The 24,244-nt window shown below is 45.8% G+C and overlaps 1 long non-coding RNA gene across 2 annotated transcripts; it reads left to right on the forward strand.

The window, feature by feature from the left end:
* Window positions 1–20,346: 20,346 nt before the first annotated feature.
* Window positions 20,347–23,267, forward strand: LOC129052390 (uncharacterized). Of its 2 annotated transcripts, XR_008517394.1 has the most exons (3): window positions 20,347–21,486; window positions 22,776–22,878; window positions 22,996–23,267. It is a non-coding gene; the product is annotated as an uncharacterized LOC129052390 (long non-coding RNA). The 2 variants fall into 2 exon arrangements; XR_008517396.1 differs by lacking the exon at window positions 22,776–22,878.
* Window positions 23,268–24,244: the final 977 nt, after the last annotated feature.

Raw genomic sequence — 24,244 nt, forward strand, 5'->3', positions numbered from 1 at the left:
CTGACCTCAGCTGATCTGCCCGCCTTGGCCTCCCAAAGTGCTGGGATTACAGGCGTGAGCCACCACACCCAGCCAGATTTTCTTAATAGTTTAAAGAAAATTTGTGGTGACTTAAGCATATTAAAGAAGGACCATCTCTAAAGGAATTGAAACATATAAAGCTCCAAAGCAGGGGAAGGGAGAAAAGGGAATGCAAAAATGTTATTACTTCAACAGAAAGTAGAAGAGGAGAGAAAAAGGGAATGAAGAAAAAATTCAGTCAGAAAACAAAAGATGAACTAGAGAAATCCCAAATGTATTAGCAACCACAAAAAAATGTAAATCACATACAAAAGATAGGAATGATCAGATTGAATAGAAAAACAAAATCCAGCCATATGCTGTTTAAAAGATGTAAGCCCAGGTAATGTGTTTGTGAGCAATAACCTAAAGAAAGCTGCTGTAGTCATATGAAAATTAGACAAATAAAATCCCAGGGCTCAGAATATGCTGCCCCAGAATAGGACACCCTGGCATACTGAGTATTTTAAGCTGAAGGAAATTGAGAATCTCGCAGAAGCAGGACGTTCGCTCTCTGAGCTTCCTCCTTCCTTCTCTCCTGGAATAGGTCATAAGACCCTCATCCCAGAGGAGTCCTCCTCTACCCGGAAGAAAGGAAGGAAGACACAGAGATGCCAAGAAGGATCTGAACAAACAGGTCTGGCTAAGCTCCCTTAACCTTCATTAAACGTATTAAAAAACTTCATAAACGTTCACTGTATTACCATTAGATCAAACCCCGTTTGTCCCCTGTCATAGTTTTCCACAACTGTTTATAGAAATACACAGTTTCAGCCAGGCATGGTGCCTCACACTTGTAATCCCAGCACTTTGGGAGGATGAGGCAGGAGGATTGCTTGAGCCCCGGAGTTTGAAACTAGCCTGGGCAATATAGTGAAATCCCGTCTCTACAGAAAAAAGAAAAAAAAAAAAAAGTTGGGTGTGCTGGTGCATGCCTGTGGTCCTAGCTACTGGGTAAGCTGAGATGGATCACTTGAGCCCCAGCATTTGAGGCTGAGGCTGCAGTGGGCTATGATGGCACCAATGCACTCCAGCCTGAGCGACAGTGCAAGACATCATCTCTAAACAAAACAAAACAAAAAATACACCATTTCCCTGCTTCTGTGGGTCTTTATTTCTGAAAGCACTCATGTGACATAAATAATTTTGTATGACACTAAATAATTTTGTATGCTTTTCTCTTCTTACATCTGTCTTTCGTTATAGGGGTTTGGGCTGTGAACCTAGCGATGGGTGAGAAAAATATATTACTTTTTCTCCCCTATTAGATTTTAAAGGAAAAGGCATAAGCAGGGATAAAGAACTCCATATAAGAATAAAATGGCAATCTACAATCTTTTAAAGGATATATGTAACATATATTAAAATTGATTACATAACATGTTACAAAGTATGTAAGTACTTTGTAAGGAAACAATTAATAGAGTTACCTATACAAGCTAGTAAATGTAATGGAAACCTACAAAACAATAAAAAGAATCAATCAAACTGGTTCTTAAAACAAACAAAAAGCATAAAATAGATAATTTCCCATCAAGACTGACCAAAGAAACAAGAGGAAAGGCACAAACTACATAAGAATAATAAGGAAGATAAAAAGAGAGATTAAACATTTTAACAAAATATATACATGACTTTATATTTGTACATTTTAAAACTTGCACAAAATGTGTACACTTCTAAAAAAAAAAACCAAATCACCAGAATTAACTCAAGAAGAAAGTAAAAGCCTGAATAAATCAATGCAACCACTAAAGAAATTGAATCTGCATCAAATACCTCCTTACAGCCTAAAAAGATACTAAGCCCAAATTTACAGAATTTTTTTTCTTTTATCAAGAATTCAAAGAATGCTTATCTTATGCAAACAGTTACATAGACTAGAAAAGAAAGTTGAAGCATTTTGGGTCTGAACACCAAAACCAAATGAAAGCAGTGTAAGTTAGATACTAATCTCAATTATGAACTTAGATGCAAATATTTTATTTATATACATAAATAAAATATCAGCAAGCTAGATCCAGCAGTATATATTTAAAAAACTTAAGACCAAGTAGCATTTATCATAGCAATGTAAAAGTCTATTAATTTTATAAACTATCTTTACAGATGCTCTCTATTGCCAGTTCTGGTCAATATTGTGCTAGATTCTAGCAAGCAAGCAAGCAATAAAGAAAGAAAGAAAGAAAAGAAACTGGAGGGAAGGAAGCAAGGGAGGCAGGGAGGGAGGGAAAGGAAGAAAGGAAGGAAGGCAAAGAAAGAAAGAGAAGGAAGAAAGGAGAGAGAGAGGGTGGGAGGGAGGGAAAGAAAGAAAGAAGGAAAGAAGGAAAGAGAGAGAGAGAGAAAGAAAGAAGGAAAGAAAAGAAAGAAAGAAAAGGGAAAGAAAGGAAAGAAAAAAGAAAGAAGGGAAAGAAAAGAAAGAAAGAAAGAAAAGAGAAAAACTGGAGGAGAGGAAGGAAGGAAGGGAGGGAGGGAAAGGAGGGAAGGAAAGAAGGGAAAGAAAGAGAGAAAGAGAGAAGGAAGGAAGGTGAGAGAGAGGGAAAGAAAAGAAAAGAAGGAAAGAAAGAAAGAAAGAAAGAAAGAAAGAAAGAGAGAGAGAGAGAAAGAAAGAAAGAAAGAGAAAGAAAGGAAAGGAGGAAGGAAGGGTTAAATCAAGTTTAGCCTCAAGCTGCTCCTTACATGTTTTAAGTTCAGCCCAAAGGTTTCTCTGTACCTGGTGACTATAACCTAAATGGAGTTGTGAGCAGACCATAGCCTACTCTCGTGCCAGTCACTGAGTTTTGGCCGATCAAAGGTGGCCAACTCTTCAAACCATGTTCAAATAAGGCAGATGCCGAGCTGTAACCAAGGTGGCTATTTCTGTACCTCACTTCTGTTTTCTGTATGTCACTTTCCTTTTCCTGTCCTTAAATTGTCTTCCACCACGTGGCTGTGCCAGAGTCTCTGAGCCTATTCTGGCTCAGGAGGCTGCCCCATTTGCAAGCTCAATTAAACTTTGCTCAATTAAACTCTGTTAACTTTAGTGGCTAAGGTTTTTTTTTCTAGAAGAAAGGAAAGGAGGAAGGAATTAGAGAGGAATAGGAAAAGCTATCATTATATGCAGTAGATATAACTGGCTACTAGAAAATGCAAGAGAATTTACGACTACTAGCACTAACAAGACAGTCTAGCAAGGTTTTAGATACACAACCAGCATATAAAAATTAGCAGCAGGTGTTTATACCCCACAATGTAATCCAAAAAAGGATTCCATATAATTGCAGCAAAAAATTATTTGACCCCTAAATCTAACAAAAAATCTGCAAGAGAAAACTTAAAGCTGATTTAAATAAAAACATACCATGCTAATAAACAGAAAGACTCAATATCATAATGATGTCAATTCTGTTCTTCCCAAATGAATCTGCAAATGCAATGCCATTTTGAGCAAAGCTTCTAAGGGCTTTCCAAGTGTCTTGCCAAGCTGATTATAAAATTCATATGAAAATCAGAAGTCCAAGAATTTTAAAGAAGGAAAATTCATCTTCCTAGGTATCATAATTCATCATAAATACATAAATTAAAACAGCATGGAACTGTTCAGAGAACAACAGACAGACCAATGGCATAAAACAGAAATTCAAGAAACAGACCCTCACATTGGTGGCAAATTGGTCCTGAGGCCAGGTGGCATGACAAAACAGTGAGGGAATACTTGGTAAATGCTACTGAGGCCCAACTTTGTGAGGCAGGGGGTTTTGAGAGTTGGGAACACCAAACTGGCCTGAGGCAGAGGAAAGCTGACTTGCTTTCTACCTGGCCCCCGTCCCCAACACTCCCCAGCCTGGGGACCACTTCTATTCTAGAGCGACAGATTTGCTCTATAAAAACAGTTGCAGTTAGAACTGGGCCATGCTGGGAGGCTGCTGGCAGGGAGGCTGGCAAGAGCTCAGGGCTGGGTAGAGGCTCTTGGGGGTGCAGGGACAGGAGACACCTGTCTCCTTTTCTGGGGTGCCAGGAGTCCTGGCCGGTGATGGACAGGAATAAGCAGAGGCCCTGAGAGTGACAGCTGACTTATTTTGGCATGGGTTCACATTTGCTGAGCTGTTTCCTCTGTGGGTGGCCCAGCTCCCAACCTGAGACCTATCTGAGCATCCGTTGCAGCCTAGGTTCTGCTCTTACCTAAGGAATCCTTACAGGCTTCAAGATTTGTGGAATCTCTATTTTATAGAGAGGAGCAAAGGTGCTCAAAGAGGCTAAGTAACTGGTTTTTTTTTTTTTTAATGGAGTCTTGTTCTGTCACCCAGGCTGGAGTGCAGGGGCACGATCTGGCCTCACTACAACCTCCACCTCCCTGGTTCAAGGGATTCTCCCAACTCAGCCTCCCAAGTAGCTGGGACTACAGGTGTGCACCATTATGCCCAGCTAATTTTTATATTTTTTGTAGAGCCAGAATTTTGCCGTGTTGGCCGGGCTGGTCTCGAACTTCTAGCCTTAAGTGATCCACTCACCTTGGTCTCACAAATGCTGGGATTACAAGTGTGAGTCAACATGCCTGGCCCCACATGCTTTTTAAAGCAGATTGGCTGGGATTTGAACGCATGAGCTTCTGACAACACAGGTCAAGAAACATCTCCCACCATACCCTCTTTAAGAGGCCACCAGCACTTCTGTTAGAAGTTGCAGCAGAGAAAGGATCCTTTAAGCACATCTCCCAGATCCTTGCGAAGAGGGGCAAAGGGAACTTGGGGGAGGCCAAGCTCCTGGGAGAAGAACTGTATTTAAATGCAGATGTCCTATTGTTGCCATTAGAAAAGACACACCCGAAGCTGAGACAGGGCTCTCCCAGAAGTGAAGGAAGATTTCTTAGTAAAAGTTTACAGATGGGGCTGGAAAGATAGGCTCTTGAAACATGGGGCTTCTAACATCCTTGGGTGAGCCCCTAAAGCAGGTGGGAGCGGGGAGAGGGTACTTGCAGTGGGTGAAGATAGTTTTAAGGTAATCAGTAGTTAGATCTTCATTTTACAAATGTGCCTCCCAACCCAAAGCATCCTGCCAGAGAGGCATCTGAGGACACAGCCCTGCTCCACTTCCACCTCCTGACCTCGCCCAGCTCCCCCTCCCCAAAAGTGGGAGGAGGTGATTGGGGTGTGGAGACAGCGATTACCCCATGACTAGGTATTGATCCTGCAAACCAGAAAGTTTCCAGTTCTTGGCTTTAAGCAGGGCAGATGAAAGCCCTAAATTCGTTGCCCCCTGAGAGACCATTAAAATCACATTGATCGTTACTGACCATAGGACCCACGAATCCTCCCCATCCCATAAGGCAGACATTGCCAGATGACAGATGGGGAAACTGAGGCCCAGGAGGCTGTAATAGCCTGCCTGAGATTGCACACCTCGTAAATGAGGAGCAGGGCTGGGAACTTAGAAGTGTGGCTTTCATCATGAATTCTGGGGTGTAACCTGGGAAGACTTCACAGAGTGAGTGGGATGACTCTGCAAAGTCCCTGTGTTCCCATCCACTTCTCCAAGGCAAGCTTGTTTCCTCAGCACTTACACTGATACATCAGAGAACAGAGGCCAAATTGGTGCTGAGCTGTCTCATTCATGCACGGATGCATAAACAAAATGGGAACCTCAGAGCAGCCTGTCGACTGGATTTCTGCCCCTGCCATGCACGGATGCACAGCCTGTCAACTGGATTTCTACCCCTGCATGTCGGTAAGTAGCTGGCTGTGCTCAGGCTGTGCCCAGCCAGCACCCAGCCCCATGGAGCTCGGGGAGTGTCTCCAAAGGGGGAAGGGAATATTGGAATTTATGGTCAATTTGAAGGGTGGCCTGAGGCAGGACATTCACTGCCTGGCAGGTGAAGTCGGACATGATTAGAACCCGGCTAGGGTCTTCAGAGGATTGGTGGGAACAGCCAGAAGAGGACTTTGAAGCGAGGTGTTTGGAAGAATCTTAGCATTGTCCATTGATATCTTCCATTGCAGTGTTGACGGGTCTTTCAGGGAGTTACTCTAATCAAACCATTTGTCAGGACGCAGGTGCCTGGAACGGTCAAGAAATGCGACAAGGAAAACAGAATGGTGAAGTCCTCTCAGACTGGGAGCTGTGTCTGTCCATGTCTGTGTCTGTGTGGGTCTGTGTGTGTCTGTGTGTGTCCGTGTCTGTGTCTGTGTCGGTGTCTGTGTGTGTCTGTCCATGTCTGTGTCTCGGTGTGTCTGTGTGGAGGGGTATGAGTTCTCAAATCCTGCCACCTCATGAACAGATCCTTTTCTGATAGATGCTATTAAACACAGAAGTTACAATTGTAACAATATTTATGCTATACTTATCGTTGTCACCAACTGTGCATGAATCATTGAGATGATAACTCCATTTCAGGAGTTATCAGGGCCCTATGCCTCAGAGTTTTAAATTTGCACTTTCTTCTAGGGGAGTATGACAAGTTAATCCAAAAAAGACATAAATATATATTGTTAAATAAATTTGGACTTAGGAGAAACTTTACTGGATAAGATATTCAAACAGGCTCCCTCTCCCTCCTCTCCCTCTCCCTCCTCTCCCTCTCCCTCCTCTCCCTCTCCCTCCTCTCCCTCTCCCTCCTCTCCCTCTCCCTCTCCCTCTCTTCGGTCTCCCTCTACTTCTTTTTTCGGTCTCCCTCTGTTACCGAAGCTGGACTGTACTGCCGTGATCTCGGCTCGCTGCAGCCTCCCTGCCTCGGGCTCCTGTGACTCTCCTGCCTCGGCCTGCCGAGTGCCTGGGATTGCAGGCGCGCGCCGCCACGCCTGACTGGTTTTTGTGTTTTTGGTGGTGACGGGGTTTCGCCGTGTTGACCGGGCTGGTCTCCAGCTCCTGGCCTCCAGTGATCTGCCCACCTCGGCCTCCCGAGGTGCTGGGATTGCAGACGGACTCTCGCTCACTCAGTGCTCAGTGTTGCTCAGGCTGGAGTGCAGTGGCGTGATCTCGGCTCGCTACAACCTCCACCTCCCAACCGCCTGCCTTGGCCTAAAGTGCTAAGATTACAGCCTCTGCCCCGCCGCCACCCCGTCTGGGAAGTGAGGAGCGTCTCTGCCTGGCCGCCCATCGTCGGGCATGTGAGGAGCACCTCTGCCCGGCCAACCCGTCTGGGAAGTGAGGAGCGCCTCCGCCCGGCCGCCCCGTCTGGGAGGTGAGGAGCGCCTCCGCCCGGCCGCCCCGTCTGGGAGGTGAGGAGCGCCTCCGCCCGGCCGCCCCGTCTGGGAGGTGAGGAGCGCCTCCGCCCGGCCGCCCCGTCTGGGAGGTGAGGAGCGCGTCTGCCCGGCTGCCCCGTCTGGGAAGTGAGGAGCGCGTCTGCCTGGCTGCCACCCCGTCTGGGAGGTGAGGAGCGCCTCTGCCTGGCCGCCCCGTCTGGGAGGAAGTGAGGAGCGCCTCTGCCCGGTCACCCCCTCTGGGAAGTGAGGAGCGCCTCCGCCCGGCCACCCCGTCTGGGAAGTGAGGAGCGCCTCCGCCCGGCCGCCCCGTCTGGGAGGTGAGGAGCGCCTCCGCCCGGCCGCCCCGTCTGGGAGGTGAGGAGCGCCTCCGCCCGGCCACCCCGTCTGGGAGGTGAGGAGCGCCTCTGCCCGGCCGCCCTGTCTGGGAGGTGTACCCAACAGCTCCGAAGAGACAGCGACCATCTGAGCGGGCCATGAGGACGATGACGGTTTTGTTGAAGAGAAGGGGGGGAAGTGTGGGGAAAGGAAGGAGAGATCAGATTGTTGCTGTGTCTGTGTAGAAAGAGGTGGGCATAGGAGACTCCATTTTGTTCTGACTAGGAGAGATTCTTCTGCCTTGGGATGCTGTTGATCTATGGCCTTTCCCCCAGCCCCCTGCTCTCTGAAACATGTGCTGTGTCAACTCAGGGTTAAATGGATTAAGGGCGGTGCAAGATGTGCCTTGTTAAACAGATGCTTGAAGGCAGCATGCTCTTTAAGAGTCATCACCACTCCCTAATCTCAAGTACCCAGGGGCACAAACACTGCAGAAGGCCGCAGGGACCTCTGCCTAGGAAAACCAGAGACCTTTGTTCATGTGTTTATCTGCTGACCTTCTCTCCACTATCATCCTATGACCCTGCCATATCCCCCTCTCCCAGAAACACCCAAGAATCATCAATAAATACTTCATTAAAAAAAAAAAAAAAAACCAAACCAAACCAAAAAAAAAAAAAAAAAGATATTCAAACAGAAAGAAAGGGACTATTGCAATGGGGAAGAGGGACTATTACAATAGGGACAGGCGACTTGCAATGGGGGAGGAGGACCTACTGCAATGGGCGAGAGAGCTACTGCAATGAGGGAGGAGGATCATTGCAATGGGGAAGGGAGATTATTACAATAGGGAGGGGGACTATTTCAATAGGGACAGGAGGACTATTGCAATGGGGGACAGGGATTATTACAGTAGGGACAGAGGTACTATTTCAATGGGGAAGGAGGACCTATTGCAATGGGGGATGGGGATTATTACAATAGGGACAAGGGGACTATTTCAATGGGAGAGGAGAACTATTTCAACGGAGAAGGAGGACCTATTGCAATGGGGAAGGAGGACCTGTTGCAATGGGGGAGGAGGACTATTGCAATGGGGAAAGAGGACTATTGCAAATGGGAAGGAGGATTATTACAGTAGAGACGGGGGACTATTTCAATGGACTATTTCAATGGGGGAGGAGTTCTATTTCCTTTTTTTTTGAGACGGAGTCTCGCTCTGTTGCCCAGGCTGGACTGCAGTGGCGCGATCTCAGCTCACTGCAAGGTCCGCCTCCCGGGTTCAAGCCATAATCCTGCCTCAGCATCCCAAGTAGCTGGGACTACAGGCGCCCACCACCACGCCCGGCTAATTTTGTTTTGTATTTTTAGTAGAGACGGGGTTTCACCGTGTTAGCCAGGATGGTCTCCATCTCTGCACCTCGTGATCTGCCCACCTCAGCCTCCCAAAGTGCTGGGATTATAGGCCTGAACCAACGCACCCGGCCCAGGAGGACTATTTCAATGGAGGAGGAGGACTTACTGCAACGCGGGAGGGAAGCTATTGCAATGGGGTAGGATATTGTTACAAAGAGGGAAGGAAACTATTGTAATTGGGAATGACAATTGTGAATTGGAAGCAGTTATTCTCCAACCATGAGACCTGCAAGCATCTGAAGAGGTAGACATAAAGGGATTTTCTTTTGTAGAGGGGAGTAAACAAAACTAGGAAGAGCAGAGTCTGGGGCAGTGAGATGGATGGGAGGCACACGGTCAAAGAAGGTTTGACCTGAGGCCGGCCTCTTCTCAGGAGGGGCTGCCTGCAGGCACAGGCTGAGGGCAGCCCAAGTTTAGGAGCCCAGGGAAGGAAAGAAGCTTAACCAAAGTTTGGTTAATGAGGCTTTTGTTCTGATTGATCAGTGGGCAGAGCAACTCAGCTAATCACTGGTGGCCAAGGAATAGAAACCTGGAAGGCCTCACACTGGCCTTGTCCTAAGTCAACATGGACCATGGGTGATGTGCATCTACATCACATGGGAAGGCCATTCCTTGCAGTAAGCCATTTTCTGGAACACAAAAGCGTAAGAGGATTTCTTAACCTCCAGGAAAAGTTCAACGTTGTCGATATTGAATGTATTTTACATTTAGATAAAATCAGTAGAGACCATAGAGCAGAAATGCAAGTTCAGGGAGAAAAGCATTCCCATAAAATTTCTGTCAGAGAGCTGGTTTTCACGCTTTTTAAACGACTAGTGGCTGATGTCAGATCGCTGTGCTAGTTAGATTCCATTGGATACATTTTAAAGATGATGTGAATTTTGTTTAAAATGTCAATATTCAAATTACGCTGATTCCCTACTTGACTAATTAAATGTATGATAGAAGTGTTTAGATATCAGCTTTAAAAGTACAAAAGGGCCGTGGTCTTTCAAAACACTTTAGAAATTCTGTAAGTAAAGATCTAAAGACCGCTGCCCCAGGAGTGGGTGGGAGTGTGTCTTCAAGGTGATTCTCAAAGGCTGCCTTAGCCATGGGTGGTTGCTCGTGATCCCATCAGCAGCCCAGTCAAGTAGAACTGGAGGACAAGACACACCCCTCAGCCTAGTGGTCAGCCCACTGGCCTGGAGGCTGCAGGTGATTCCTGTGGACTGACAGGCTTAGTAACGGAAGTGCTTACTGCTCAGATCCCAATCCCTGGGGAACCCAGGCCTCAGGAGGATTTTCACCTCCCAGGTGACGCCCAGATGAGACAGGTTGAAAGCCTCCACTGGCAAAAAGGCCCAGTGCACCAATAAGCAAAGGGTTTTGCTTCTTTCTTTTTGTTTTTAACGTTTATTTTAGGTTCAGGGATACTTGTATAGGCTTGTTACATGGGTAAATTGCATGTCACAGGGGTTTGGTGTGCAGATTATTTCACCACCCAGGTAATAGGCATAGTACCCAATAGTTTTTCTGCCCTCATCCTCCTCCTTTCCCTCACCCTCAAGTAGACCCTAGTGTCTGTTGTTCTCTTCTTTGTGTCTGTGTATACTCAATGTTTAGCTCCCACTTATAAGTGAGAACACATGGTATTTGGTTTTCTATTCCTGTGTTAGTTCTCGTAGGATTATGGCCTCCAGGTCCATCCATGTTGCTGCAAAGGACACAACCTTGTTCTTTTTTATGGCTGCGTAATGTTCCATGGTGTATATGCACAACATTTTCTTTATCCAATCTACCGTTAATGGACATTTAGCTTGATTAACAGACACTATTCAAAAGAAGACATACACGTGGCCAACAAGCATATGAAAATGTTCAACATCACTAATTATTAGATAAATGCAAATCAAAATCATAGTGAGATACCATCTCACACTAGTCAGAATGGCTATTATTAAAAAGTAAAAAAAAAATAATAGATGCTGGCAAGGTTGTAGAGAAAAGGGAACGTAAATTAGTTCAGCCATTGTGGAAAGCAGTTTGGCAATTTCTCAAAGAACTTAAAGCAGAATTACGGTTCGACCCAGCAATCCTATTATTGGGCATATATCCAAAGGAATATGAATTGTTCTACTGTAAAGACGCGTGCATGGCGTGTTCATCACGGCACAATTCACAGAAGTGAATTTTTTTTTGCTTTGTTTTTGCCACACTGTAGATGATCGACCTGAGAAACAAAGAGAAGTAACTGTTTGCTACTAACTGAACCCAAGCCCTGAGTTGCCTCGTTTCCTCTTTTCCTGCTTTTCTCAAGTAGAGTTTCTCTCCTTTAGCTCATTCTGTCCTGAGAGAAACACCACTCCAGATGCTGACCCATCTGTAGCAGGAATTCTCCAAGTGTGGCCCCTCCCTAGCCAGGCATGGGTCTGGGAGGAAGCCGGCAAGAAGAACCAGCCTGCTTTGGGTTTTCACCTGGAAAAGAGGCAGAGTTATGTTGATTTTAGTTTGTGTAAAGCAATGAGCTATTTGCCTGTAGCCTATGAAATAAATTATTAAAGATTACAGGCCGGGCGCGGTGGCTCACGCCTGTAATTCCAGCACTTTGGGAGGCCGAGGTGGGCGGATCTCGAGGTCAAGAGATCAAGACCATCCTGGCCAACGTGGCAAAACCCCGTCTCTACTAAAAATACAAAAGAAAATTAGCTGGGCATGGTGGCTCGCGCCCATAGTCCCAGCTACTTGGGAGGCTGAGGCAGGAGAATGGCGTGAACCCAGGAGGCGGAGCTTGCAGTGAGCAGAGATCGCGCCACTGCACTGCAGCCTAGCGACAGGAGACTCTGTCTTAAAGAAAAAAAAAAAAAAGATTACTACTAATGCTATGTATTCCCTAGCTAAAATGAGCAGCCTGCTACTTTACAAAAAATTCCAAAGTGGCCCCGACGGTGCCCTGAGCGCTTCCCGCTTCTCCTGTGTTCATGAAGCTGCCTCACACCCCGTGAACTAGACCACACTGGCCACTAAAGACACCGTCCTGTGAGAAAATCCATAGACAATTTAACAATGCAGATTAGTCCGATCTTTACTTAAAATATAAAATGTGTTAATTTCATGACACACATTACAAAGGTCAGATGTTGTGTGTATATAAATTCCAATTTGCCACATTGTTTTTTTCCCCAAGCTCTCACTTGATGAAGCCATTTCAATCTAACTCTCCTTCCCTCTATGACATACAGTCTTCTTGTTACAGACGTGCCTTTGAGCTAATCTTTTCCAAGAGAACATTATAAGGTCTTCAGTTTCCTCTAATTTGTTTGAGCTCTGCTGACTTCAAGATACTGTTGCTGGAAACTATCCCTAGCTGTAAGTACTGTTTATATAACATTAGAACATTGTTCCTTTTTCATTCCTTTTGTAAGAGAATTTACACAACATAGACAACCTATTGCTTTTAATGTGGTTTTTACATGGCTATATATATATATATACACACACATATATATGGAGTCTCATTCTGTCACCCAGGCTGGAGTGCAGTGGCGCAATCTCAGCTCACTGCAACCTCCAAGAAGGCTTATTTTTAACACCCTACACCTCTGAATATGAGGTCATACCTCCTGGAATAATTCAATCCGTGTTAAATATCTTTTTTTCTTTATCTACTGTTAGTGATTCACCCCCTTGGCCACTCTGGACGTCCCCAGCAAGCGCAGATTGGGTCAATCCAGGCTACTGTGCCTCCTGGAAAAAGAAACTGGCCTTTTGTAGAAAAGCTATTGATGTTATGTTTCACAATAAAAACATGAGTTTAAAAAGCAAGTATGAGAATGCCTTATAAAAGACTTCATGAGAATTTAAGTGGAAAGCAACCTGCTAATGTCTTAAAAGGTTATTTTTTTGAGCAGGAAGAATATTTAGGAACATATTCAGTGATTGTGATTGTGATTGCTGAAGATTTTGAATTTGTGGTATCACTAGTGTTGTTTTGAGTTGGCTGTGGTTTTCCATTGCTGCTTCATGCTTTCTGCTTATAAATTACTCTTAATATCAGCCTTAGTATTATCAATTTGATTTTACTCTTGAGTTAACAAATTGTTAATCAATTTGTGTTGTTTGGTTAACTCAGGAGTAATATGTTAATAGAACTGTCTAGGATTTTCCTGTAACTAAGCCTGGAGCCTTGTACCATTGGAGGTCACATGTGCTACCTAAACTTTCTCTGCCAGGTAAACATATGTGGATGCAGCCTAATCCCTACAGGCCTTATTCAGGCATTAACAATGTGCTGCCTGTAAATCTGCACAGATGAAAATATAGGGAAAATTTTCTCACAGTAAGTATATTAAAACTATCATATTATTTGTAACTGTATAGAGTGTTGTTCGTAATTCAAGTAATATATATAAGTCGATATTCTCTTCTAATGAAAGCATAAATAAGTCATTCATAAACATTTCTAAGGCAAGTTGAATATTTGCTTGTCTCCATTTTGTTATCACCAAATTCTTTTTCTGATGCAGCATGAACGCGGGTAGATACTGGCAGACCTCTAGGTCTTTTGCTCTAATTAAGTTCATTGTGATCAAGGAAGATTCTGAATTAGTTGATCTCTAAATTCTATCTAGTTTTGATTTCTAGGCACTCAGGAGAGGTATGCAGTGGGGTGTGTGCAACTGTGCACTCCCATGCACACAAGCTCACACATTCAAGTTACATGTATACATATGTGGGAAGGCACAAGTACATACATGTACACATAGACACACACTTTCACACAGGCACCCCTGTCATCCTTTGTTTTCTTTTCAGCAATTCCATTCTCCAGGTCAAGATCCACCCGGCGAGAGTGAGGACCCTTCAGTCTCTACTGATGGTAGAAGGGGAGGAAGAGAGAAGGAAAGGGGGTGAAGAATCATTGAAAGTTTCATGTGTTCCATTAAATAATCAAACATATTTTTATAGTCATATAGACTGATCTGAAATGGTTCTCTCATTTCTCATTTCTCTTCTCAGGAAATAAAAATGACTTAATAATGAAGCCCGAAATAAACTGTCTGAGAGGCTTTACACAGTGGCTCATGTCTGTAATCCCAGCACTTTGGGAGGCTGAGGCAGGTAGATCATTTGAGGTCAGGAGTTTGAAACCAGTTTCACCAACATGGTGAAACCCCGTCCTACTAAAAACACAAAAATTAGCTGGGTGTGGTGGCACGTGCCTGTAGTCTCAGGTACTTGGGAGGTTGAGGTGGGAGAAATGCTTGAACTCAGGAGGTGGAGGTTGCAGTGAGCCAAGATCGTGCCACTGCACTCCAGCCTGGGTGACGGGAGTGAGACTCCAACTCAAAACAAACAAACAAACAAACAAAAAACAAAAAATACTGCCTGAGAGCCACGTTTCACAGAAAGGTTGACCCTCAGTTGGCATCTGACCCATTCTAAGCAATCCCCCAGCCCTCACAATGGTCAGACTTTGACTCATGGAAGAAGCAGGTTGGGAGGAGCTGGTCACAGAGCTGTGCCTAAACCAGGCCAGCCGCCTCCCCACTTGGTGTGAATGACACACGATCTCATTCAATCTTTCAAGCAGTGCTCTGTCTTTTAGTTCTGGCTCAGGTAAGGGAACTGAGGGCGTTTTGGGTCTGGATAATTGTGTTGGATCTGGAGACTGACGAAGGTTTTAGGGGCCATTACTTTCAAATAACAAATGCCTTCTGAACTGTAAATTTCTGTAGACTGCCAAGCAGCACAGCAAAGGGGAATGCACAGCAATCATCCAAATACACTCTCAGGTTCACCACTTCATCCTCTGTCCTCCCAAACTTAGCAGAAATGGCAAAGTCTCCCTAAAGGATGGTTCTCAGCTCTAGAGAATCTAAACCAACCGTTGAAATTCCAGCTTCCTTGAGAGTAATTGGTCAGAGCCCCCAGGTCTAAGCCAATCAACACAAGGCATTTCCATGGTAGCCAGGAATCGGCTCAGAAATGGACAGGAGACCAATTAAAGCCAATGAAACAGCGGGGAGGTTGGCTGGAAGCTGCTGGAAAAAAATCCCTTGCTCTGTGAAGGGAAGACGTCTTTCTCTGTCACTAAATGTTACCATGTGTATACACTATGACTGCTGTGGCCATCTGTTAATGAACCACTTTTAGGATGAAGCTTAGAGACACAAAAATACCTTGATATTTGGTGACCTTTTAAATTAATCAAAGTCCCAGTAAATGGCACATTGAAATTGGGAAAATTTGGGGAAAGTTTAATAAAGTGACTGTTTTAAAAGGTGTAGAATGGGTAAGGGAAGTACTTGCTTGAAGTTAGTGAATGTAGGAGGGGGTGTCCCCATCCTGTTCTCCACCACCAAGTTCTGAAAGGGGGGTTGGGAGGTACCTTCCCAGAACCTGAAGACCGAGAGCCTCATGGATAGGCCTTCTGGGAGGAGGCTGCACCAGCCTGGAGGTGGGGGTGCCTGCAGGGAGACAGCTGGGGAAATAAATACCCAAACTCACTTTGCTTTCTACTATGATCACCTGCTGATGCTCCCCATTTGCTGAATTCAAATGGAAGTCTGTAAGGTCAGCTTGCTGGGACAGAGAGGGCTGCGGAGGCAACCTGGAAGGACAAGTGCAAGCTGGGCGCGCAGCCTCTTAGAGCAACCAGACACTGCTGGATTTGCAGTTGCATGAAGCTGTCAATTGCTTTATTTTAAAGACGCTTTGAATTGCAATTTCTGCTTCTTGCACTCAGAAGTATCTTAACATGCATAGGGAAAATATTCTACATACAAAGCCATCCTAAAAATAAAAAATGTTATGGGTTAGGAAGGGAATGGATATACACAGAAGGGGCAGGCAGAATGCACAGATGTAGAAACGGGCAGAGCCACCAGGATCCCAGCTCCTGAATGGGAAGGGGCATCCGTGGTTTGTGCTTCAGGAGCCTAGAGTCAGCCTCTTTAGGAAACAAAGAGTAGGAGTGGGACTTTGCTCCCAAGAGTAAAAGGCCAGGTTGCTTTGATAAGGACTGCTTGTCTGACCTTGGAAGGGGGCGAAGTTCGAGGTGGAGTTAAACGCAGGCCTACCAGCCACAACAGAGAGGTGAGAGAAGAAGGAGAGCGAAACAAACCAAGCGATGGGAGCTTGCAAAAGAGTGTTTCAAAGCCGGGGGAAAAATACATGGCTTGAAAAAATTTACAATAAATGCGACAAATTGGAGAACGCTTCTGAGGAAATCGAAATGATAGACCAATCATGAGAGGATTTATTTAACTGTGTGTGATGTTCAAAGAGACGAAAGGGACAACCATAGGAAAAAACAAAAATAAAGTGCTGTGAACAGCTTGAGCAGCTATCAACACGAAGACATAGATTAGATAAATGAGGGATTGGAGATTCTGAAAATAAAAAAACTATAAATATTGAGATAAACAATAAGCAAGTAAATGCAGTTAAAGCGAGAAACGGCAGATCGTACCAAGGAATTAATGCTAACAGGACAGAGACAAAGAAGTAAAAACATATGAAAGAGACAAAATAATATGGAAAATAATATAAGACACTCCAACATACATCTAACAGACGTTCCAGAAGCAGAGAATACAGGAAATGGTGGAGGACATATCCAAACTATAATACCTGACAATTTTCCAAAATTGAAGATAGACATGATTTTCCAAATAGAAAGATAACATTGAGAAACAAGGAGAATAAATAAAGATAAATTCATAGTCAGATGCAGTGCATTAAAAATGCAGGATATCGAGGAAAAAGAGAAAATCTAAAGGCTACTACAGCAAAAAAGATTTAAAAAACCCACACAAAGCCAGGAAGATTAGGCTAAGAGCTGACATCTCAACATTAAGAATGGAAGGTGGCTACTCAGGAGGCTGAGGCAGGAGGATGGCTTGAGCCCCAGGAGTTCAAGTCCAGCCTGGGCAACACAGTAAGGCTGTGTCTTAAAAAAAAAAAAAAAAAAAAGAGGAATGTGGTGAATGAAAATATTCAAAAGTCAGAGGAAAATGACTTTCAACCTAGAATTCTGTAAACCACCAAATTTTTATTAAGATTGAATTCAAAATAAAGACTTCAGACTGAAAAAGACTGAAGAGTTTACCAGACAGACTTTTGATGAAAACTATAAATCAGTAGTTCTCAACCTTGCGTGCCCATTAAAACCACCAGGACATTAAAAAATTCCAATATCCAGACCAAACCTAGACCCACGTGGTATTGCTTTTTAATCTTCCCAGGTGATTCCAGTGTTCAGCCAGGGTTGACATCACTGCTTCACCTAATTACTCCAGAAGAAGAAAACTGAATTCAGAAGAGGTTACCAAGAGCACCTAAATCAGTCAACTGCCAGTTAACAATGAACTATTATTTGGGGACGGGATCCTCTGTGTGACAGTTTCATTGCTTGGTGTGAGAGTTTTTGAACAATTTGAATTTCATTTGTCTTATTCTCTCCCAAGTGAGTTTTTCCCGTTCATTTTTCAAGTAACTTATATTTGTTTTGGGGAGAAGGGCTGGTTGGTGGCCTAATGTTATTCACATCAGTGGATTGTAATCTCACTGCACATTAGAAACTAGTCCTTGTGGTTCCACTTTAATCTGTAAGCAATGAGGCTCACCTACAGGAGTTTTCAATCTCTCCAGGGGCAGCCAAGTTTGAGAACCACCGAATTAGTTCTCTGGGTCAAGGACACCAGAAGAAATGAAGAGGAGAAGGGAGCATTGAGTCTACTGAGCAGTTGTGGAGACCCCTTAGAAAGAACAGCACTGAGTTCTTGAGAAGGTACAGAATTGGCTCATTTTCACAACTATCTTAGGTAAACAATCCGTGCATTAAACAAATTATTGTTTTCTGAACAAATTGGCAATATCAAGAGTGTGCTGGTAATTTAGAAAATTGCTTACTTTTATTTCTTCTTGGCCTATTTCTACTATTCATATCTGGAACAGTCAGCTCATTGGAGGGTGTTGGTGGTTCAGAAATCTAGTCTCAGCCAAGCTTTTTCTGGGGGGACTTTGGATGAGTCAGTTTATCGTTAGGTGTGGTTACTTCCTTAACTATGGTGGGGAAATCCGACTAATCTTATACGTAAGTGTGTTTTACAACGATTGGATGCCATGCTCTGGGCAAGGCCCTGGGCGGTTATTGGACGATAAGGTGATTGCATGGGGCTTCCTTGACAGCCTAGTGACCTTCATTCAAGCATTTCATTTTAGTTCATTTCAACAAGCATTACCTGGAGCATCTGTTACACATATGCCCTGAAGCCCAGGATGAGTAAGACACCATCCCTGCCCCGAAAATTGAAATCTGTCATAAATAATTATTCTTGGAACAGGAGTTGCCAACGTGAATGCCTAGGGAACAAGACAGTGATGCTGTAAGTCCAGAAGGCAGTGAAAAGGAAAAGGGTTATTTATGTGAGCACAAAAAGCAAGGCTCTCATTAACCCAGCTGTCTAAACAAAGGCATCTCCAAGTCGACTTTCATGAGACCTTATCACTAAAATAAAAGCTGGCCAACTTTGGAGGAATTAAAGCATTCCCTTCTAGAATCAAACTGCTGCCCAGCCTCTCAGGGTTTTCCACACTTTCATATGCATAAAAACCCCTAGCACACTTGGTGTAAAATGCAGATTCCCTGGTCCTACCTGCGCAGACACTGCATCAGTGGGTCTGAGGCAGGGCCCAGGCATCTGCATTTTAAATCAGCTCCCAGGAAAATTGTTGCAGGGGTGGGTCACACTTTGTTAAACCTTGTGGGTGTGGGCACTTCTCCCTGCAGCTCCTTCCTCTAACAGCCGGGTGTGTCCGCTGGGTCCCTTCTGGCCGACCTCCTCTGGGCAAAAGTCACTTCTCTACTGACCTGAAATCTACCACACAGCTCAGTAATGGCTCTGATAAACAGGGACGTCTCATTTATTGTTTCTTTCCTGGAACACTTTATGGTCATCAGTGAGCTGTCACCATGAGGGCTCATACAGTCTCAAAGCAGAGAGCCACCCCGGCAGTCAGCAGTGGCTCAGGGGCCCAGGTAGCAGTGTCCTGCTGGCAGGGCCAGGTGACTAGTCCCCTGCAGAGTCTCTAGGTAGGTGGGCTTTAGAGATCCTCTGGTTTGATTCTCTCATTTTACATATGGAGAAACTGAGAAACTGAGGCTTTAGAAAGAGGCCACGTGCTTCCCCGGGTCCCAGCACTGACGCAGAACCAGGCTCCACTCGGGCTTCCTGCTCCCTTCCTCTCTGCTCCGACCTGCTCCAGCCCCTTTATCCTCGCTTTACCAGATTCTGCCACATTTGGGGGTGTTTGAGGAATGCCACATTTTGCAGGATTCTCCGTCAGCACAGAGTGCCTGTCGTGTGTCGACTCCCAAGGCCAGCACACCTGCACCATTGGACATGCGCCTGAAGCCTGCCTCTATGGCCCTAGAGCAGTGTGGAGGGGACCCCAGCTTTCTCCCCACCTGGGGCAGGATCTCTTGCCTGACTTGCAGGGGGATGGACAGCTGGTGCGTGCTCTCTCTCTCTCTCACACACATACACACACACACACACACAGAGACACACACACACACAGACACACACACACACACACCCTCACAGATTAAGAGCACCATTGGATTGGTCTGCTCAGGCCAAGATCACAGTCAGAGGAGAAAAAGAAACATGACCCACGACAGCATCACCATCGACCATGAGGCATCACCTCTGCCCCCAAAATAACACAGACAAGGGAGGGCCGGGGACTCAGCTTTGGGGTCACCACCATGAGGTCCAGAATGAGTCTTCATCACCTAGGTTTGCAAGGTGTGGGGCGGAGGAGCACTGGCAGGCAAAGGCTGCAGTAGGACTGCCCAGGGGGCAGTGGCTTGAGCTGCCCAGACGCAGAGACACGTGGCAGGTGGCATGTTGAATTTTAACCAGAATTTAATGTAGGCAGTTTTAACTTTTGCCTTAAAAGTAAGAAAATAAACTAAAAAAAAAAAAAAGAAAATAAAACAAAGCAAACTACCACTCAACAGAATAGGAGAAGCGCCACACGGGGCTTCGGGCCCCACAAATGTGGCCTGGCCTGGCTCCTCCAGCCTCCCAGAGGCAGGCAGCTGGCAGGCAGATCCTGGCCTGGAAGGTTCTGGAGGCAGCTCTCCTGAAGGAGTCACCTGTTCTGCCATTGAGTGGCCATGTAATGCTCCCCCACCCTGCGGTCATCAGGGGAAATCCCCAAGCAGGGAGCTGTGGCTGCTGTTTCCCTTTGGCCTGGAGTTTGTCCAGGTTGGGGCAGCACTGGGTGAATGGCCTGGAACCTGAATGTCCAAGGGCCTTGCCCAGCTGTACTTCCTCCTCTCGCGTGGTCTCTAAGGAGGGAATTATGAAGTCATCCTCACTCCGGCCTCTCCACCACTCCAGCTCCTAAAGGGCTGGCTTGGTCAAGCTGCCTTGGAGGGTCACCAGCCTTGGGATACGACACCTGCAGACGGCGGGCGCTGCCCTGGAGCCATGCCATTCCATCTGCTCCAACTCTGTCTCACACTGTCTCCTTCCTCCCCTTCCTGGCCAAACTTCTCAAAATAGCATCTGCTGCTGAAAGTTTCTCGCCATCTCTTCTGTAGTGCCCTGTAGCCTGGAGTCCACCTAGAACTCTACAACCACTGCCCTACGAAGGCCCACGCCCTCCCGTTTTCACCCACTGGCCCTGGTGTTGTTCTTACCCTCAGATTTTGGCAGCACATGTCCCTTCTTCAGAAGGGCACCTTCTTTTGCCTTCTCTTCCACCGGGACACTCATTCCCCCTCCATGCCCCCAAGTACACATATCTGAGAAGTTTCCAGTTCTTTGCTCCACATCTTTTCCCCTTTGGCAGTCTGCGTGCTGCTGTCTGACCCTTCTGAGGTGTCTGGATGAGCGATGCTCCATCTACCCTCTCTCCTAAGCTGCATCCAACAGCCTTGGGACCAGGAAGTTGGTCCTGCTGGGTCATTTGCAGAGTTGCTAGGGCACCTCGGAGAGAAACAAGATGGCGCAGGGGGCCATCAGCAGTGCACAGCCAAGTCTTCAGGTGACAGTGCTGAACAGGGGTCTCAGGGGAGCTGGAAGAAAAGTTTGTCCTTTAGGCCACTTGGCGCAGCTCCAACCAGAGGTGGCCTGCCTCCCACCTCCTCTTCTTCATCCTCCCTTTTGCTTCTTGACCTGCCTGAAGAAGATCCCTGGGTCTGGACAGCTGGGACTCTGGCTGCCCCAGCAGGAAGCTCATGGTCCTGGAGTCCTGGGAGTCCATGCTGGAAGATGTTTACCCTCCAGGTGTCAAGCACCCTGAGGGTGTCCAGGTGGTGGAGGAGGACTGGCTCTTGAAAGAAGATGTCCTTCCCATCTCTTCCCTCCCCAGCAATTTCTACTGAGTTCTAGGTGGACCCCAGATGGCAAGAGGCAGAGTGCAGGGGGACGGTGAGAAGCTGCAGGTAGCGGATGTGATTTCGAGAAGTTTGACAGGGAAAGATAGGAAGGAGACCCTACAAGGACTGGAGGGAGCCGTGAGTATGAGAAGGGGGTGTGGAGAGATTGAAGGGGACGGGTCCTGAAAGAGCCCGGAGGACAGAGAGTCCGGCAAGTCCCAGGCGCTGCCCTCACAATCGATTGAGAGCCATGGAGGGGCTGCGGCAGCGGCTCAGGGTTGAGTTTAAAATTAGCTGGCAGAGCTCACCGCTAGGCATTGGGATGTCCTGCAAATGGCTCAACACTCAGGATGCAGAGGCTTTTTCAAAGAATTGTTTGGAGCCATGTGCCTCTCTCTCTCCTGAAATGAAAGATTTGGGAAAGGTGACAATGCTGAATTTTCTTCTTCCTCGCTAGATATTCTTTCTGCTACATTTGATGGAGCTTCTAGGAAAAAGTAGATAGTAACTAAAACTCTCTTCGATTTCAGACTTGATACATATTTTCAGCTTGAGGATCCTGATTTCTCTGTTTAGTAAAAGGTGGCTGGGTTCAGTGGCTGATGACTGTAATCCCAGCACTTTGGGAGGCCGAGGAGGGGAGACTGCCTGAGCTCAGGAGTTTGAGACCAGCCCGGCCAATGTTGTGAAACCTAATCTCTACTAAAAATACAAAAATTAGCCGGGCGTCGTGCCAGGCGCCTGTAATCCCAGGTACTTGGGAGGCTGAGGCAGGAGAATCGCTTGAACCCAGGAGGTGGAGGTTTTGGTGAGCTGAGATGGTGCCACTGCACCCCAGCCTGGGTAACAGAGTAAGACTCTATCTCAAAAAAAAATAAAATAACATAAAAGTAACAAAGAAAACATGTAAAAATGCGCGCTTGGGTGTACCTGGGAATGGTTCACGGTTGCCCTTTCGAAGGCAGCAAGGCAGAGAGAAAGGCACGTGGAGTTTGCAGTCAGAAGGACCAGACTGGGTTTGAACTAGGGGTCTGGTCGTTACCCACAGGTGACCCCATTGCCTTCATCTCTCTGAGTCTCAGTTTCTTCCTGAACACCGTTAATTGTTTCAGGCCGGGCATGGTGGCTCATGCCTGTATTCCTAGCACTTTGGGAGGCCACGGCAGAAAGATCACTTGAGCCCAGAAGTTCAAGACCAGTCTGGGCAATATGGTGAAACCCCATCTCTACAAAAATATACAAAAAAGTTAGCTGGGCATGGTGGTGCACCAGTAGTCCCAGCTACTCAGGAGGCTGAGGTGGGAGAATCGCCTGAGTCAGGGGAGGTGGAGGCTGCAGTGAGCCTTGATCCCACCACTGCACTCCAGCCTGGGCGACAGAGTGAGACCCTCTCTCAAAATAATAATAACAATTAATTGTTCCAACAGTGCAGGAAATGCCTAGCATCGCACTCGCCCCACATGTAACACCTTCCTGCATTCCCGCTGCATTTAGCAGACCGTTCAGTTTCTGTGGTGACCAGCAAGGCTCGTGAGTCACCTGTTCCTAAAAACTAGAGCAAAACGTTGCTCCCATATGCCTGGTTGTTTCCTTGTTGCTAAATCTTTTTTTTGTTTGTTTTTCGTTTTTTTTTTTTTTTTTTTACAGCTTTCTTCTCAACCGACATCTGGAAGCTATTCAGTGCTGCATACACTTCCTGCAGGCTGCCCCTCTGTTCTCTCCCCCTTCTCATGAGATGAGATCACGTGATTGATCACCTGACAAGCTATCTGGATTTCCTAGTGCCCCAGAGTTGCCCTCAATCAACACACAACACGTTCCCATGTGGAATCTTCACCAAGTGTTCATTTCTTCCATTACAGGAAATTGTATTCTCTTCCTGTCCCCAAAACTTTGCAGTAAAGACCCCTGACAATCTAGTTCAAATGTCAGTCATGACACTGCTAGCTTTCTTTTTACAAGACTGTGTGAGTCCCCCTGCAAAAAAGTCAAACTGAATTTTATTACATGATATCTACTATAGTCCTTCGAGTAATTGTCACTGCATCTTTTCAGTTATGGTTACAAAAGATTGTGTTTAAAATTAGCTAGCAGAATTCACTGCTGGGTGAGGGGATGGCCCACAAATGATGCAAATGACTAAGATTCAGTGTTGTTTAAATTGTGTATGTTCTGTAAAGGAGTCACTTTGTCTACTTGAACTTTAGAAGTTATTTACTAATGTTGCAGTGTGATAAAATTGATCATAATCTAGGCTGGGCACTGTGGCTCACGCCTGTAATCCCAGCACTTTGCGAGGCTGACATGGGAGGATTGCCTGAGCTCAAGAGTTTGAGATCACCCTGGGTAACATGGTGAAACACCATCTCTACTAAAATACAAGAAAAAAAAAATAGCCGGGTGTGGTGGTGCTTGCCTGTAGTCCCTGCTCCTCTGGAGGTTGAGGCATGAGAATCACTTGAGCCCGGGAGCCAAGATTGTGCCACTGCACTTCAGCTTAGGCTACAGAGTCTCAGACTCCGTCTCAAAAAAAAAAAAAAAACCAGCACTCTGGGAGGCTGAGATGGGTGGATCACCTGAGGTCAGGAGTTCGAGACCAGCCTGACCAATATGGAGAAACCTGGCTCTACCAAAAAAAAAAAAAAAAAATACAAAATACAAAATTAGCTGGGCATGGTGGCACATACCTTTAATCCCAGCTACTGGGGAGGCTGAGGCAAGAGAACTGCTTGAACCCGGGAGGTGGAGGTTGCAGTGAGCCACGATCGTGCCATTGCACTCCAGCCTGGCCAACAAGAGCAAAGCTCCGTCTCAAAAAAAAAAAAAAAAAAAATCTAACAAGAAAATCTCAATTTCAGATTGATTTTAGATTTAAAGAGGGAAGATAGCATGATGG

This window comes from Pongo abelii, chromosome 22 (genome assembly GCF_028885655.2).
Source record: "Pongo abelii isolate AG06213 chromosome 22, NHGRI_mPonAbe1-v2.0_pri, whole genome shotgun sequence".
Classification (NCBI taxonomy): Eukaryota; Metazoa; Chordata; class Mammalia; order Primates; family Hominidae; genus Pongo; species Pongo abelii.